The following is a 14187-nucleotide window of genomic DNA, read 5'->3' as shown; positions in this document are numbered from 1 at the left end:
GAGAACTAATTAATATGGGGAAGGCTGGTTCAGTGGATTAAATAACGATACTGTGGTGAGTGTGTGGCTGGGATGCCATGGCAGTTCAGATTGATGGGGAACACCTGGCCGATCCCTGTAAAGGTGCTGAGAGGGAGAGAGTCAGCATGGGATATTACCCCCTCATAGCCTCCATGTGAACAACAGCCCTGGTTCATTAGTCACATTTGTCAATGCCAGAAAGACATGAGAATGTGATTGGGAGAAAAAGCTAAATAGTGAGGGAAGGGGTGATGCGAGAGAAAGAGAGGGATAACGAGAGAGTGAGCAAGAGAGGCAAGGAGAAACAGGGAGTGAGAGAGAGAGGGAGACAGGGAGAAAGATAGTGGTACAGAGGGTGGGAAAGGGAGCGAGAAAGAGAGGAAGAGAGAGATGGAGAGACATTCCTCGAAAGCAAACCTTGCTCCGTGAGAGAGGGTCAGCTACACTCCCACGCAGTGATACAAGATGATATCCCCTGATGGTAAGGTTTGTGGATTTTTGTGCACATTTTAAATGTAATCAAATTATAGTGGTTTGGATGAATTGTCTGTTTCAGCAAAGTTGGTATTTTCAGCATGTATCCCTTAGTTGGTGCTATCTACTAAGCTAACATGTGGAATTGTTTGAAGATGGTCATAAAATGGATCACTTAGCTATATGATTGAGATTTTTGGGGAATTTTTTTATTAGATTCTGACCCCTGTAAGTATAAAATGTTGCCCCAAAAATATTTTGTCCTTTACTGCAATATCCCATAGATACATTTAATAACACATTTGTACATGGCAAAACAGACCATCCCATAAATCGTACCGAATAAGGTTTTGAAGTGTCTGTCCTACATCTGACAGATATAAGAAAACCCTGACAAATAAAACATTTAGACACGTTTGGTCACTTTACTCAAGGCACTTTTACCCCCTATTCATTTTGAGTCATTTCTACGGTCCGGTACTGGGTTACATTCATATGACTGTCGGCGTTGACTGTGGGCGTTGACTGTGGGCGCCATAGAGGAAAATAACCGTGTCCTTGTTTGTGAGTCTCTGCTTCCGATGCATGTTCATTATTAGTTTATAGTTCAAACCAGTCGGACGGGACAGGCGGTTTGTGAGAAGACCTCTTAGAAATGATGACCCCGGTGACAGAGAGGTCAGGCATAAAGCTTGTGGATGTCATAGAGCAAAGCAAACAACACTGTCGTGTTCGTGTGAGTCTCCTCTTTCGTGTCAGGTTTTTACAGACGACTTTGTGACGATTTTCTCATCCGGATTCTCTCATGTGTAGAAATCAAAGCTTTCACAAGCCCCATGCTATGGAATAAGGTCAAGCTTTATATTGGAGGAAATTGATTGAGCTGCAGCCACTGCAAAGAACAGTAAGTCTCTGGCATAAACACACGGGGAGCTATGAAATATTCAAAATGACGTCACGTGTGACGCATGAGCGCGTCAATCAACTTTAGGGTTGACCCGGTATTTAACCAGCCTTCCCCATCTCTATCATAAGCTGCCTCCAAGGTCATTTTGGAGAATTTGGCAGTACATCCAAACGGCCTCGCAACCACAGACCACGTGTATGGTGTCATGTGGGCGAGTGCTGATGCTGATGTCAACGTTGTGAACAGAGTGCACCATGGTGGTAGTGGGTTTATTTTATGGGCAGGCATAAGCTACGGACAACGAACACATTTCCATTTTATCGATAGATACATCAAACAGGTACATTAAAAAATAAAAATAAAACGTTTTCTTATTGGGTAAATCCATTTGAATCGGACCTGAATGCCAAAAAACTCAAGAGACAAAGGTGTCAGAGTTGACCCATTTTGCATACCCCACCATGCCATGAGACATCCATGTCTGTATCACTGAAAAAGAGAAACGGTTGAGATTGATATCATTTAGAAGCTTACAAACAGGGTTTTCAGACCATTTTATACTCTCAAACCTTTAATGTAAATGATCTAAAAACATATGTTTTGTGTTGTGCTCGCCATCGGTTGAGACACAACATGCTCTTGAATGCAGGGTGGGTATCCTGTTTTGGCTAATAAAATGCACTAAAATGGGAATCAAATAGAAATGTCAACTTTCAAATTATATCACAAAGATGGTTGGTGGTCCACACATCAATGTTGATTTGAATGGGAATATCTATTGTTTTTAAATTATACTGTCAATCCTCCATAGGACACGTAATTAAAATCATATAAATAAATAGATAATAGAATAGACATGACCATTTAAGTTGACATTCGAAGGTGGGTGGACCGGCGGTCTTTGTGGTAGTAATTAGAAGTTAACACTTCAATGGTGTACCAGCTAAACTGCAGTGGTCTGAAGGGATAGGTCCAATCTATTGGCGTGTCTTTACTATCATTAAATTGAAGACTTATAGTTTTTATCAAAGATTCTCTGTAATTAGTATTACGCGATCAACTGATTAATCATGTAACTGTAACACTTGTCTTTGGAAGAGTATCAATGTAGGCGTGATAGGCATACAGTATATATACAGTACAAAAAAATAGGGCTGAAAAGTGACTGGTAGCAGGAATAAATAAATACTTACTGTAATATATAGTAATCAATAGATATAAATGTAAACAGGAGTAATAGTGACCACTAGCAGGATAAATATACTGAACAAAAATATAAACGCAAGATGAAACAATTTCAAAGATTTTTCTAAGTTACAGTTCCTTTCATATAAGGAAATCAGTCAATTTAAATGAATTCATTAGGTCCTAATCGATGGATTCCACATGACTGGGAATACAGATATGCATCTGTTGGTCAAAGATACCTTTAACAATACGGGCCTCACAATTGGTCTCAGGATCTCGTCACCGTATGTATCTTTCTGCATTCAAATGGCTTGACAACAGCTCTGTTGGACATTGCAGTCACTATGCGAATTGCATGCTCCCTCGAAACTTGAGACATCTGTGGCATTGTGTTCTGTTACAAAACTGCACATTTTAGAGTGCCATTTTATTGCACCTGTGTAATGTTAATGCTGTTTAATCATCTTCTTGATTTGTCACACCTGTCAGGTTGCTGAATTTTTTTGTCAAGTAGCAATGCTCACTAACAGATGTAAACAAACGTGTGCACAAAATTTGAGGTACATATAATGGTAGTAGTAAGTGGTAGTAATTGGTAGTCATTTTGGCAGGATGCCTTACAGTTTTTGTGAATGGGAAAGATGGTAGTCAGGCTAAAATGTGGGAAATATAGACTGGGACTAGGACAGGATGAAAATGTCAGTGAAGACAGCTGCCAGCTTCCAGCTGGTCTGCACATGCCCTGCGGACACACCCTGGAATACTGACTGAGCCTGACGCCTTGTGTGTTGTCCCATTTAAAAACAGTCCTCACGTCAGCCTCGGAGAGAAAGATCAACCAGTCCTCCAGATCAGAAGAGGCCCACATGCAGGTACATGTGTTGTTTTTGTAGAAGGATGAAGAAAAGGCATTTAGATCATCTGGTAGAGAGGCATCATTGGGCAGATCACCGCTAGGGCTTCCTTTGTTGTCCATAATGGACTTGCTTAGTCCCCTCCTGTACTCTCTGTTCACCCAAAACAGCGTTGCCAAGCACGACTCCAACCCCACTATTAAGTTTGATGACCGACAACGATGAGAAAGCCTATAAGGAGGAGGTCAGAGACCTGGCATTGTGGTGCCAGAACAACCACTTATCCCTCAATGTGAGCAAGACAAAGGATTTGATCGTGGACTACAGGAAAAGGAGGACCAAATAGGTCCCTATTCACATCTACAGGGGTGTAGTGGAGTGTTTCAAGTTCCTTGGTGTCCACATCACCACCCCCCCCCCCCCCCCCCCCCCCAGGAGACTGAAAATATTTGGTATGGGTATGGGTCCCCAGATCCTCAACAAGTTCTGCAGCTGCACCATCGAGAGCATGGTTGGTTGCATCACCGTCTGGTGTGGCAACTGCTCAGCATCCGACTGTAAGGCGCTACAGAGGGCAGAACTTACGGCCTAGTACATCACTGGGGCCAAGCTTCCTGCCATCCAGGCCCCAAAAAATTGTCAATGACTCCAGTCACCCAAGTCATATATTGTTCTCTCTGCTACCGCACGGCAAGTGGTACCAGAGAGAGAAGTCTAGGACCAAAAGGCTCCTTAACAGCTTCTACCCTTAAGCCATAAGACTGCTGAATACTTAATCAAATCAAATTGACATTCTCCCCCCCTTTGTTTTTACACTGCTGCTACTCACTGTTAATTATCTATGCATAGTCACTTTACTTCTACCCACATATACAAATTACCTCGACTAACCTATACCTCCTCACATTGACTCCCAATACCCGCTGTATATAATCTCGTTATTGATATTTATTGCGTTACTTTTTATTTAATTCTATACTTTAGCCTGTAGTTGTTGCTGTCCTGAGGTAAAATTAGGGTTGCAAAATCCGGGAACTTTAAAAACATTCCTGGTTGGACGATTCTGGATTTACAGCCTGATTCCGGGAACCTGCAACCGGATTTCGGGAAAACCAGGAAATGTATTGAATTTTCCCATAATTTTGCAACCTTAGTTGGAATATATAGAGCAGTTACAATACGAGATCAACTCTCTCTGAAGGTAGAAAGGTCCGGCTTTAACCATCTGGTATTCCAAGATTGGTGAACAATAGGTCAAGGCTTTCACTGTGCCAGATTCTGCACACCATTTGTTGTTGATGAAGATATATACACCTCCCCCTCTGGATTTCCCGGAATCCGATGTCCTGTCCGCTCATTGAATGGAGAATCCATGGAGTTGGATAGCCATGGGTGGTATCTTGTCAGGATGCCATGTTTCAGAAAAACGTTGAATATTGGTGTTACCAGAGTCCCCCTTTGATAGAAAAATCTGCGATCCATCCTCTTCTCAAGTGACTGGCCACTACCACCCAATTGAATGGAGGGAAGTGGTGGCTGGGTTTCCTTCGCCTTAGTCTCACAAGGACGGCAGCTTTCCTGCCTCTTTTTCGTCAGTGTTTCCTCCTGCGTAGATGGAGTCAGAAGTTCACAAAAAGACCAAATAACAATGTTAGGTCAGAGCATGCAAGACTGTAGCCATACAGCATGGTGCCATCATCCACTTTCATCATGAGTCCCCAGATCCTCAAAAAGTTCTACAGTTGCACCATCGAGAGCAGCCTGTCCGTTTGGTTGCATTTTCTCAAACATAGAATCAGTGAACATAAAAGTTCAATCAGGAGAAACGACAGGGATTATCCAGTCGCAGTACATTTTAATGACCTAAAACATGACATTTCTACCTTTAGCTTTTGTGACTTAGAGAAAGTTAAGATATCAGACAGTGATATAAGGTGATATAAGTAATAGTCTGTCATAGTCTGTCACAAAGTCTGTCGCAATGTCACATATACTCCCTCTCTGGCCTCTAGGTCATCCGGCTGCTGATTATCCAGCACACCTGTCACCATCATCTCGCGCACCTGCCCCTCATGACACTCACCTGGACTCCATCACCTCCTTGATTATCTTCCCTATATCTGTCACTCCCCTTGGTTCTTTCCTCAGGTGTTATTGACTCTATTTTTGGTGCGTTGTTTGTGTTTTGTGTTCATTGATTCTTTATTTATTAAAACACTCACTCCCTGAACTTGCTTCCCGACTCTCATCGCACTCATTACAGAGTAACACCTCACCTAAGGGAAGCATCAGGGGGTGTTTTTTTCGTATCAGAATAATTACGTCGGGTCTGGGAACTGCTACAGGCTCTCATGCCTCAACCAGATTGCCAGGCTTCCCTGCCTCAGCTGGCTCGTCAGGCTCTCATGCCAGAGTCGGATCGCAAGGCTCGCCTGCCTCAGCCAGGCTCATCAAGCTTTCAAGCCTCAGCCGGATTGCCAGGCTCCCCTGCCTCAGCCGGCTCATCAGGCTTTCATGCCTCAGCCAGATTGCCAGCTTCCCCTGCCTCAACCGATCTGTCAGGTTCCTGCACTCCAGCTGACTCGACAGGTTCCCGTGCCTCAGCTGGCGTGACAGGTTCTCGCGCATCAGCAGGGGTGACCGGTTCACTCCTGATCCCCGAGTTCGTCCCCTTTGACGCCGTCCTGCAGCTGGAGCTGCGTGTCAGGTATTGTCACATATACTCCCTCTCTGGCCTCTAGGTCATCAGGCTGCTGATTATCCCGCACACCTGTCACCAGCGTCTCGCGCACCTGCGCCTCATGACACTCACCTGGACTACATAACCTCCTTAATTATCTTCCCTATATCCGTCACTCCCCTTGGTCCTTTCCTCAGGTGTTACTCTGTTTTCGTCAGGGCGTTGTTTGTATTTCATGTTCATTGTTTCTTTTATTTATTAAAACACTCCCTCCCTGAACTCGCTTCTTGTCTCTCAGCGCACTCGTTACTAGCAAAATAGTATATTTTGGGATTTTCACCCTCCAGACATTATTTCCTAAAGGTCTTAATGATGAAATGCCTATGTATGTTGTAAATGTGAACATGAAGGGATAGGGGGAAGTTTGGATGAATGAGGTACCCAAAGTAAACTGCCTGTTACTCAGGCCCAGAAGCTAGGATATGCATATGCATAACAGAACTGATATGGCAGGCGAAAACCTGAGGACAATCCATCCAGAATTGTATTTTTCAGCTCACCCCTGATTACTATGGTTGTCAATGGGAATATAAAATGAATACCTCCAAGATTGCAGTTCCTAGGGCTTCCACTAGATGTCAACAGTCTTTAGAAAGAGTTCCAGGCTTGTTTTTTTTAAATTAGCTAGAATTTGTAGTTTTTGTAAGTGGCTCCCATTTTGGCTTTAGTGTTTGTAGCGCATTCCGCAGAGTGCGCATACTTCGTTATTTATCTCCGGTAATGAGAATACTATTCTCCGTCTTAAATTGTATAGTTTATTTACATATTAGATTACCTGAGGTTTGATTAGAAACGTTGTTTGGAGAAGTTTATTGGTAACTTACGGGATTCATTTGTATGCATTTTGAACAAGGGAAACCGGTGGATTACTGAGTCAAGCGTTCCAATGAAACATACTTTTTAGGGATATGAAGAAGGACTTTATTGAACAAAGGGACCATTGGTTATGTAGCTGGGACCCTTGTTATTACAACCAGATGAAGATCTTCAAAGGTAAGTGATTTCTTTTATCGCTATTTCTGACTTTCGTGACGCCTCTGCTTGGTTGGAAATGTCTGTAATGCTTTTGTGTGCGGGGCGCTGTCCTCAGATAATCGCATGGTGTGCTTTCGCCGTAAAGCCTTTTTGAAATCTGACAAAGCGACTGGATTAACAAGAAGTCAAACTTTTAACTGATGTATGACACTTGTATTTTCATGAATGTTTAATGTTACGATTTCTGTCATTTGAATTTCGCGCTCTGCAATTTCACCTGATGTTGTCAAATCGATCCCGGTAACAGGATCCGGGCCGTAAGAGGTTTTTATGACCCCTATTTCAGAGAACTCTGAATCAAGTTCCAATCCAAGTGCCAATGCTGTTTCGCCAACTGCAGGTTTTTGCATTTGTTGTGTGACATAACAATAGAGCTCTTTGGCCACAAATACCAGTGGTGGGTTTGACATTGAAATGAGAATGCAAGAGCAGAATATATCTCCATACCTACTGTACAATATGGTGGTGGATCGTTATGTGGCTGTTTCTGCTTCCACTGGTCCTGGGGACCTTGTTAAGGTCAACGGCATTATCAATTTTATCCAGTACCAAAAAAAGCCTGTTGTTCCCGAATGATAAGGTAACAAAACCCCTTCGCTCATTCCTTCTTTTAACAATTTATATGAATCAATGATACTTTGATGCCAATGTAATGCCGTTCTAATGACTGCATCCGTGTTGAGAATACATTTAAATATGGTACTTAATATTGCAAAGGTATTCATTTATGGTTCAAATGATGAGTGCACAGATAGTTGATGAGGTTTTACTGCAATGAGACATGAACGTTTTTGCATCTGTGCAATAAACACTATATACATGTTTATATGCTGAAATAACCTTTTTGATTTAAGGTTAAAAAAAAATGTCAGAAATGTCAGTCAGAAAATAGAAATCTGACACACTGTGGACTCAAAAGCCAACCATTTGTGGCCATAGAATATACAATTTAGCTCAACCCATCGAATAAAAATGCATATCTGCAACTCAATGACACAATAAAAAGCTGAATTTATATCAAATATCACAGTCAAACAAAATGTTATGCAAACTTCATTGCCGACTTCCTTCACATCCCTCTTCCAACTGTTAGGAGACAGGGATGACAGTTGGGTTCATAGCATTGACACATTGCTGGTGAAGGAATAATTCAAACTACTTACTTGTCTTTTTACTGTTCATAAGCGCTGCCAGCTGCCATCACTGTATGATGAATGATGGCAGTTTAATTGACAGGGCAACCGCTACTCTTCTAAGTTAAACTTGACAGATGTGAGTGAAGCCTACTTATGTTTATGCGACCAAGTTTTCACCCTCTGTGTGGCACTTTTGTTTCAATGGAGATGTAAAAATGATCAATTTATTCATCAAAATATTTTATATCAATCATTTGGATAAGTAGCAGGTGCTGAAAAGCTCTTGGTTTTTGTACCAATATTATATTGCACAATGTGAAGGAATAACCTTATTAAATAAAACTCTGATAACTAAGATTCATTGTCTTACAATGCTAGCTCTGCGTTAGCTTCTGATGACTGAATAAGTGAGTGACAAGAACAATGGATTATATTACATAATTGCAATGTTATCTTGTATCGTCCTCACGTATGACTGCGCAAACACTCAATGAGTGAGTTACGAGGAACAGAGCCGAAAAGAACAGCCAAATGGAACAATTACTAAACAATTACAATTAACTCAAATGTTAAAAGCTGGCTCCTTATCATGTGCTAATGAGATGATGAATAGAATTCCGGGCAGCGGAGTGCTGGGCACCTCTCGGGCTACTGTACCACGAGACACCAGACGTCCCTCCTCCCGAGGCTGAACTTTTCAACCTTCCACAGGCTAATCTCCCTTGCAGGTCGAGGGAGGTTAGAATAATCCTACAAAACACACTGGCCCCAGGTGCAGGATTATCTTCAGCACTTTGCTTTAATCCCACCCAAACAGACTTCAGAAAGAACTGGGGTTTTCACACTGGTGTGAAACACCTGTGTCGAAACGGGCGCGATTGTGTGGGCATGCACAGGCACAGGCCCGCACACGTCAACTAGCACAATTAGGCAGTTGCAAGCACTAACACACACGTACATACACACACGCTGTGTAGAGAGGCCAAATTTTGGCTCCTTTTGAGAGGACTTTCTCACATTGGACTGGATTTGAGATATCGATTTTTACAGTAGAGCACCTAGACTGATTGGCGCTGGCTGAAACTCAAAAGAAAACTGCAATGTCTTGTTACTGTTCTCATAAAATGAGAACCTGTCCTCTCCAAATTCTTGTGGATGACTGACCGTAATAATTTTGTTTGTTTGACTGTTTGAATTGTCTAAAAGTGTATCACCATAACGCTTTCATCAAACAGAACGCTGCTTTACATACTCACAGAAGAGTCGCTCTGTGCTACAACTAATGGTACAGTACAGACATATGCTGAGGTAGGGATTATGAGTCATGCTAGCTGACTCCAGACCTGTCAGAGCTCTGGGCTCTCTTTCACCCACTGTGGGGACACACCGCAAATATACTAAACACCGGCTCCGCACAATATACTATACACTCATGTTTGGTTTGGAAATCGAGGCCATGACGTATTATAAAGCCTACTTGTAAAAATACTACTACTACTATTTGCAATCTAATGTTCAGTGCAACATAAAGGGAGTGCTCCAGTGGTGAATGTTCACATCTCTGTTAATACCTCTGCCAAATATTACATCATATAGCTGCAAGGAATTCAGTTTTGGCTGTCGTTGAGTCCATTATCGCAACGAAAAATATTGGGCCTACTTTTCATCCACAAACACAAGGTATGTATAATTACATAATTACTTGATCATAGCTTTCTCATCACTGTCAGGGAGAGGTCGAATTTGACACAATAGTTAACCGGACGAAAATGGGGGAGATGCTTTTTCATTTTAGTCAGGGGGAGGGTGTAGAATTTTTTAAATGTATTCCAGGGGAGGGTCATGTAATGTGTAATCAATGAAATGTCATATTGCTCAGGGTTTGATAATGAGTTGCTTTTTAGAGTATGTCATGTGTGCCCAATGATGCCCCTCATCCCTGATTCTCTGCTGAGCCAGCAATATGAAGTGCGCCTTGTGTGGTCTAAATACAATTATCCATAGCCTATACCAGCCTTTCTCAAACCCCGGTCTGCAGCCTATTTGTCTTGAATAAATACTTGCCATAGGCCTACTTGTGCAATGCACTGAACTATGCCTGACGCAGTAAAATAATTGTTTTTCCATGACTAAGTATAGCTACACTAAACACACACACACACACAAGCTAGCCCTGCTGTGCAGCCTGCTCGCTCTCTCTCTCGCTGCCTAGATTTGTTTCAAATAACAGCTTCCCACCAAAACCCGTCCGTGTGATATGTCAGACTTGCCTCAGCATCGATGCCATGAAGCCGTCGAAAATGTGCAGACATTTAGAAACAAGGAGTACACATCTCAAGGATAAATCAGAATATATTGTTTTACAAAAAAAGAGAAGACCAACCAAACAAAAATGCTGCACAATTTCACAGACAACAAGAATTTACTTTAGGCTTCATACTTACTCTCTCATAACATTTACAAGTGCCAGGCTACTTTCACTACAGTTTAAAAGCTGGTAATGCACTCAGTCGTGGTTTCTTGCCTAAAGGTTTTAGGCCCAAGTGCTGCTACAAAGATCAGTAAAATCCTACTTTCCAATGACACTCTCACACACAGAATCCAGAATATAGCAGACGATATTGAGTCACATGAAGGTTTTAGACTGAGCCCGCACATCAAATTGGTTTGCAATCCAATTAGACGAGATGACTGACATTTTAAAATTGCTCTACTTCTTGTACATATTCCCTACATTTATGAAAAATGTCTGATGCCAAGAGTTTCCTCAGAATATAATGGCAGGTGAATATTCTGTTTTCTGAACGAGTGCATACTGCAATGGGACATGGATTATGATGTAGGCCTACTAACAAGGCTGCTTGCTCAACATATCCATGCAGGGACGTCCAAGTGACATTTTCAAAGCAAAAAAAATAAATTGCGATTTTCAAGAAAAAGCTGGACATCTGGAGAGACCGAGTGGATAGAGGCATTTTCGATATGTTCCCCCTATTCTCAACTGTGGCTGATGTGGGTGACGTAGACATGGACCACGTGAATACATTGATGGGGTCACCTTTGAGCCGAACTCTGCTCAAATTCGAGGAATACTTCCCCTCGCAATCTGATCCATACCAGGGAAAGCAGTGGAGGCGTAATCCGTTCACCACCACCGAAGAGACTCACAAATTGTCACCGGTTCTCGATGATAAACTATTAGTGCTGTCCTGTGACCAAGGCCTGCGCGCTCGTTTCAACAATGACGTTTTAATGAGATACGCCTGTCCACATTCTGGCTGTTCAGCAGTGGAGAATACCCGCAACTCTGCGAAATGGCAGTGAAGACTAATCCCCTTTCATTCAACCAATTAATGTGACACCATCTCCTCCTCTCTTGCTGCAACAAAATCAAACTATCGCACGACTGGCTGTTGAAAACACCTTGGGGTGTCCCGGGCCCAAAAAGGTTTGAGAAAGGCTGGACTATACTATAGGCTATAGACCTAGACTATACGAAGAGCATGCTCGGAGAAGCACAGGGAAAGGTTATATTTCTAAGAAAATGTACTTCCTTCCTGAGTTTTTGCACTTCTGGGATGGTGGATATAAAACTAGGCTACACTGCATTACACACTGCAATGAATAGGCGTTCCCAATCATGAGCCCCGGCCTGCCCTGCTCTTGCTGATGTAAACCTTTTTGTGCTGCCTAACCAATGACTGTGCTGTGTACGTTGGCACTTCAGGAGTCGAGTCAATTTGTTTGAAAATACGCAATATCTAGGCCTACTGATGTCCTGTTCAGATTGAGAGGGAGAGCGAGAAGGTAAGCTTGCTATTGCTATAATTGATTTGAATAAAAACGAAATGTTCTGTTGCTCATAATGAAGTTATTTATCAGAGTTATTGACCTTACAATAAGCCATATTCTAGTAATTTACATTACTATGAAGCGGCAGATGCAGAGATGGACAGCGCAAGGGTGCTGAAAGTAGGATAATTCGAGAAGACCTAATTAATTTTAACACTTCATTTTAATTTGACTTTAGGAAACTAACAACAAGAGGTTTTTGTGTTGGAGCATATTTCTTCCTATTCAATAAACAAGAGGTAGGTCTACCTGATGTGACGCCGATGCATATGGGAAATATTGGGTTTGTCTCAATGATATTCAGAGGCTGCGATATAACCTTTTATAGCCAAGGACAAGTTTACTTTGCTTGGGAAGTAATGATTCTGTCTCTATCAATTGACATTCAAACACTTCAACAGGTTATTAAAAAACATTCAGTAGTAACTCAAAATCAGTCAGGAGCAGGCCAATTAGCCTATCAATTATTTAGGCTATATTATTTGTATTATCATTTAAGAAATCAATTGTGAAGCATTTGTGATACGCTACATGCTGGCAGGATCACTCAGTATTTCAACAACAGCACTTCAACAGCACGCGTATACTTTTAGCATTTAGGCTGTACAGTATAAAAGGATAAAGAAATACTTCGAATTAAGTAATAATTCAACAAAAAATGCCTTTTTAGGCTGTACAGTGCCTTTGAATTCACTTTTCGAAACATGAGTTTGGCCAGTCTTTGGTTTTCAGGATCATGTGGTGAGCTAATAATGCCTACAGTAGTTTGTTCATTTAGCCTATCAGATGCTTTTATATTCCCATGCCCTAATCACAGTCAACACATCTATTTTGTAACAACAATATCATAGAATAAAATAGAATTAAATACAAAATTAGAGATTCCAAATGAAGAAAAAAGGTGACAAGTGCACGCCTGATGATATGTGGCTGCTGTGTTAAACAATGAATGTATTTTTCTCTAAATCGTTGCTGATCAGATACTTCAGTTGTACCTGGTTTTGTTGAGCTATTTTTTTTTTACTGTTGATAGACAACTTTAGCACTGTTCCTAACTTAGAATATCCTCTTTTTTTAACAACGGCCTGTACCGAAATTCATTGTCATGCTCTGTTGTAGTATAAAAAAAAGATGATGCTTGTCTCCAGTCAAGTAAAATGAAGTAGAATGGCATGAAAAGCGTTTCTAAAAGGCAATTTTTTTTCTCAGACTGTAAATAAGATGATAGTTTCATGCAGTGCTTTTCTTGTAATGGAAATCTTTCCACCCTTGTCCGTGATTGTCCGTGAATCCACAACCTTCTGGCTACTTTGCCATGAAATGCTCACAAAATAAAGAACGGATTCTAAAACAACATATCTAAGGCTCTCCTAGGAGTGGGGGTAAATGGTAGACATGTTCTCTGCTATAAACGTTGTTTTAATCATTATTTTGCCTAAAGGGGAGAATAATTTGTTTTTGTTCAAGCATTCAGGGAGGGTCGGGTAAAAATGTATTTTACTGAAGGGAGGGCCATCCATTTTCATTTCAGAGAGATCTGAATTTCTTCAAGGTATCCCTCGTTATATATAATGTACAGTCAATAACGTGATCGTGGTAACACATTTGTAACACATTGGGATAGAAGAACACTCAGCACCAATTCCCCATCCCCCATTCTCCTCCCCAAACAGAGAGTTTGTTACCATGTCTGTGTCTATCTGTGCAGTGCCGACCCAGGGTGTCGTTGTGTCTGTGATGTTCGCCAGGAGAATGTGTTCTGAAAGATAGTGGTCTACATCACTGCCTGTGGAGAATAGACTCTCAATATCTTTTATTCTGTCTGCACTGGATCTGACAACTTGTTTGTGAATAAAAAATATAAATAAATGAACAAATGCGAAGAAACTTTGTCAATATTCCGAATGTGGAAATAAAGATATTTAGAGAAACAAATTGTCTCGATACCTCTGGAGTCTCCATATTTTATAGAAGAGCCAC

Source organism: Oncorhynchus clarkii, chromosome 8 (genome assembly GCF_045791955.1).
Source record: "Oncorhynchus clarkii lewisi isolate Uvic-CL-2024 chromosome 8, UVic_Ocla_1.0, whole genome shotgun sequence".
Taxonomy (NCBI): Eukaryota; Metazoa; Chordata; class Actinopteri; order Salmoniformes; family Salmonidae; genus Oncorhynchus; species Oncorhynchus clarkii.
This window is presented reverse-complemented; position numbering follows the sequence as displayed.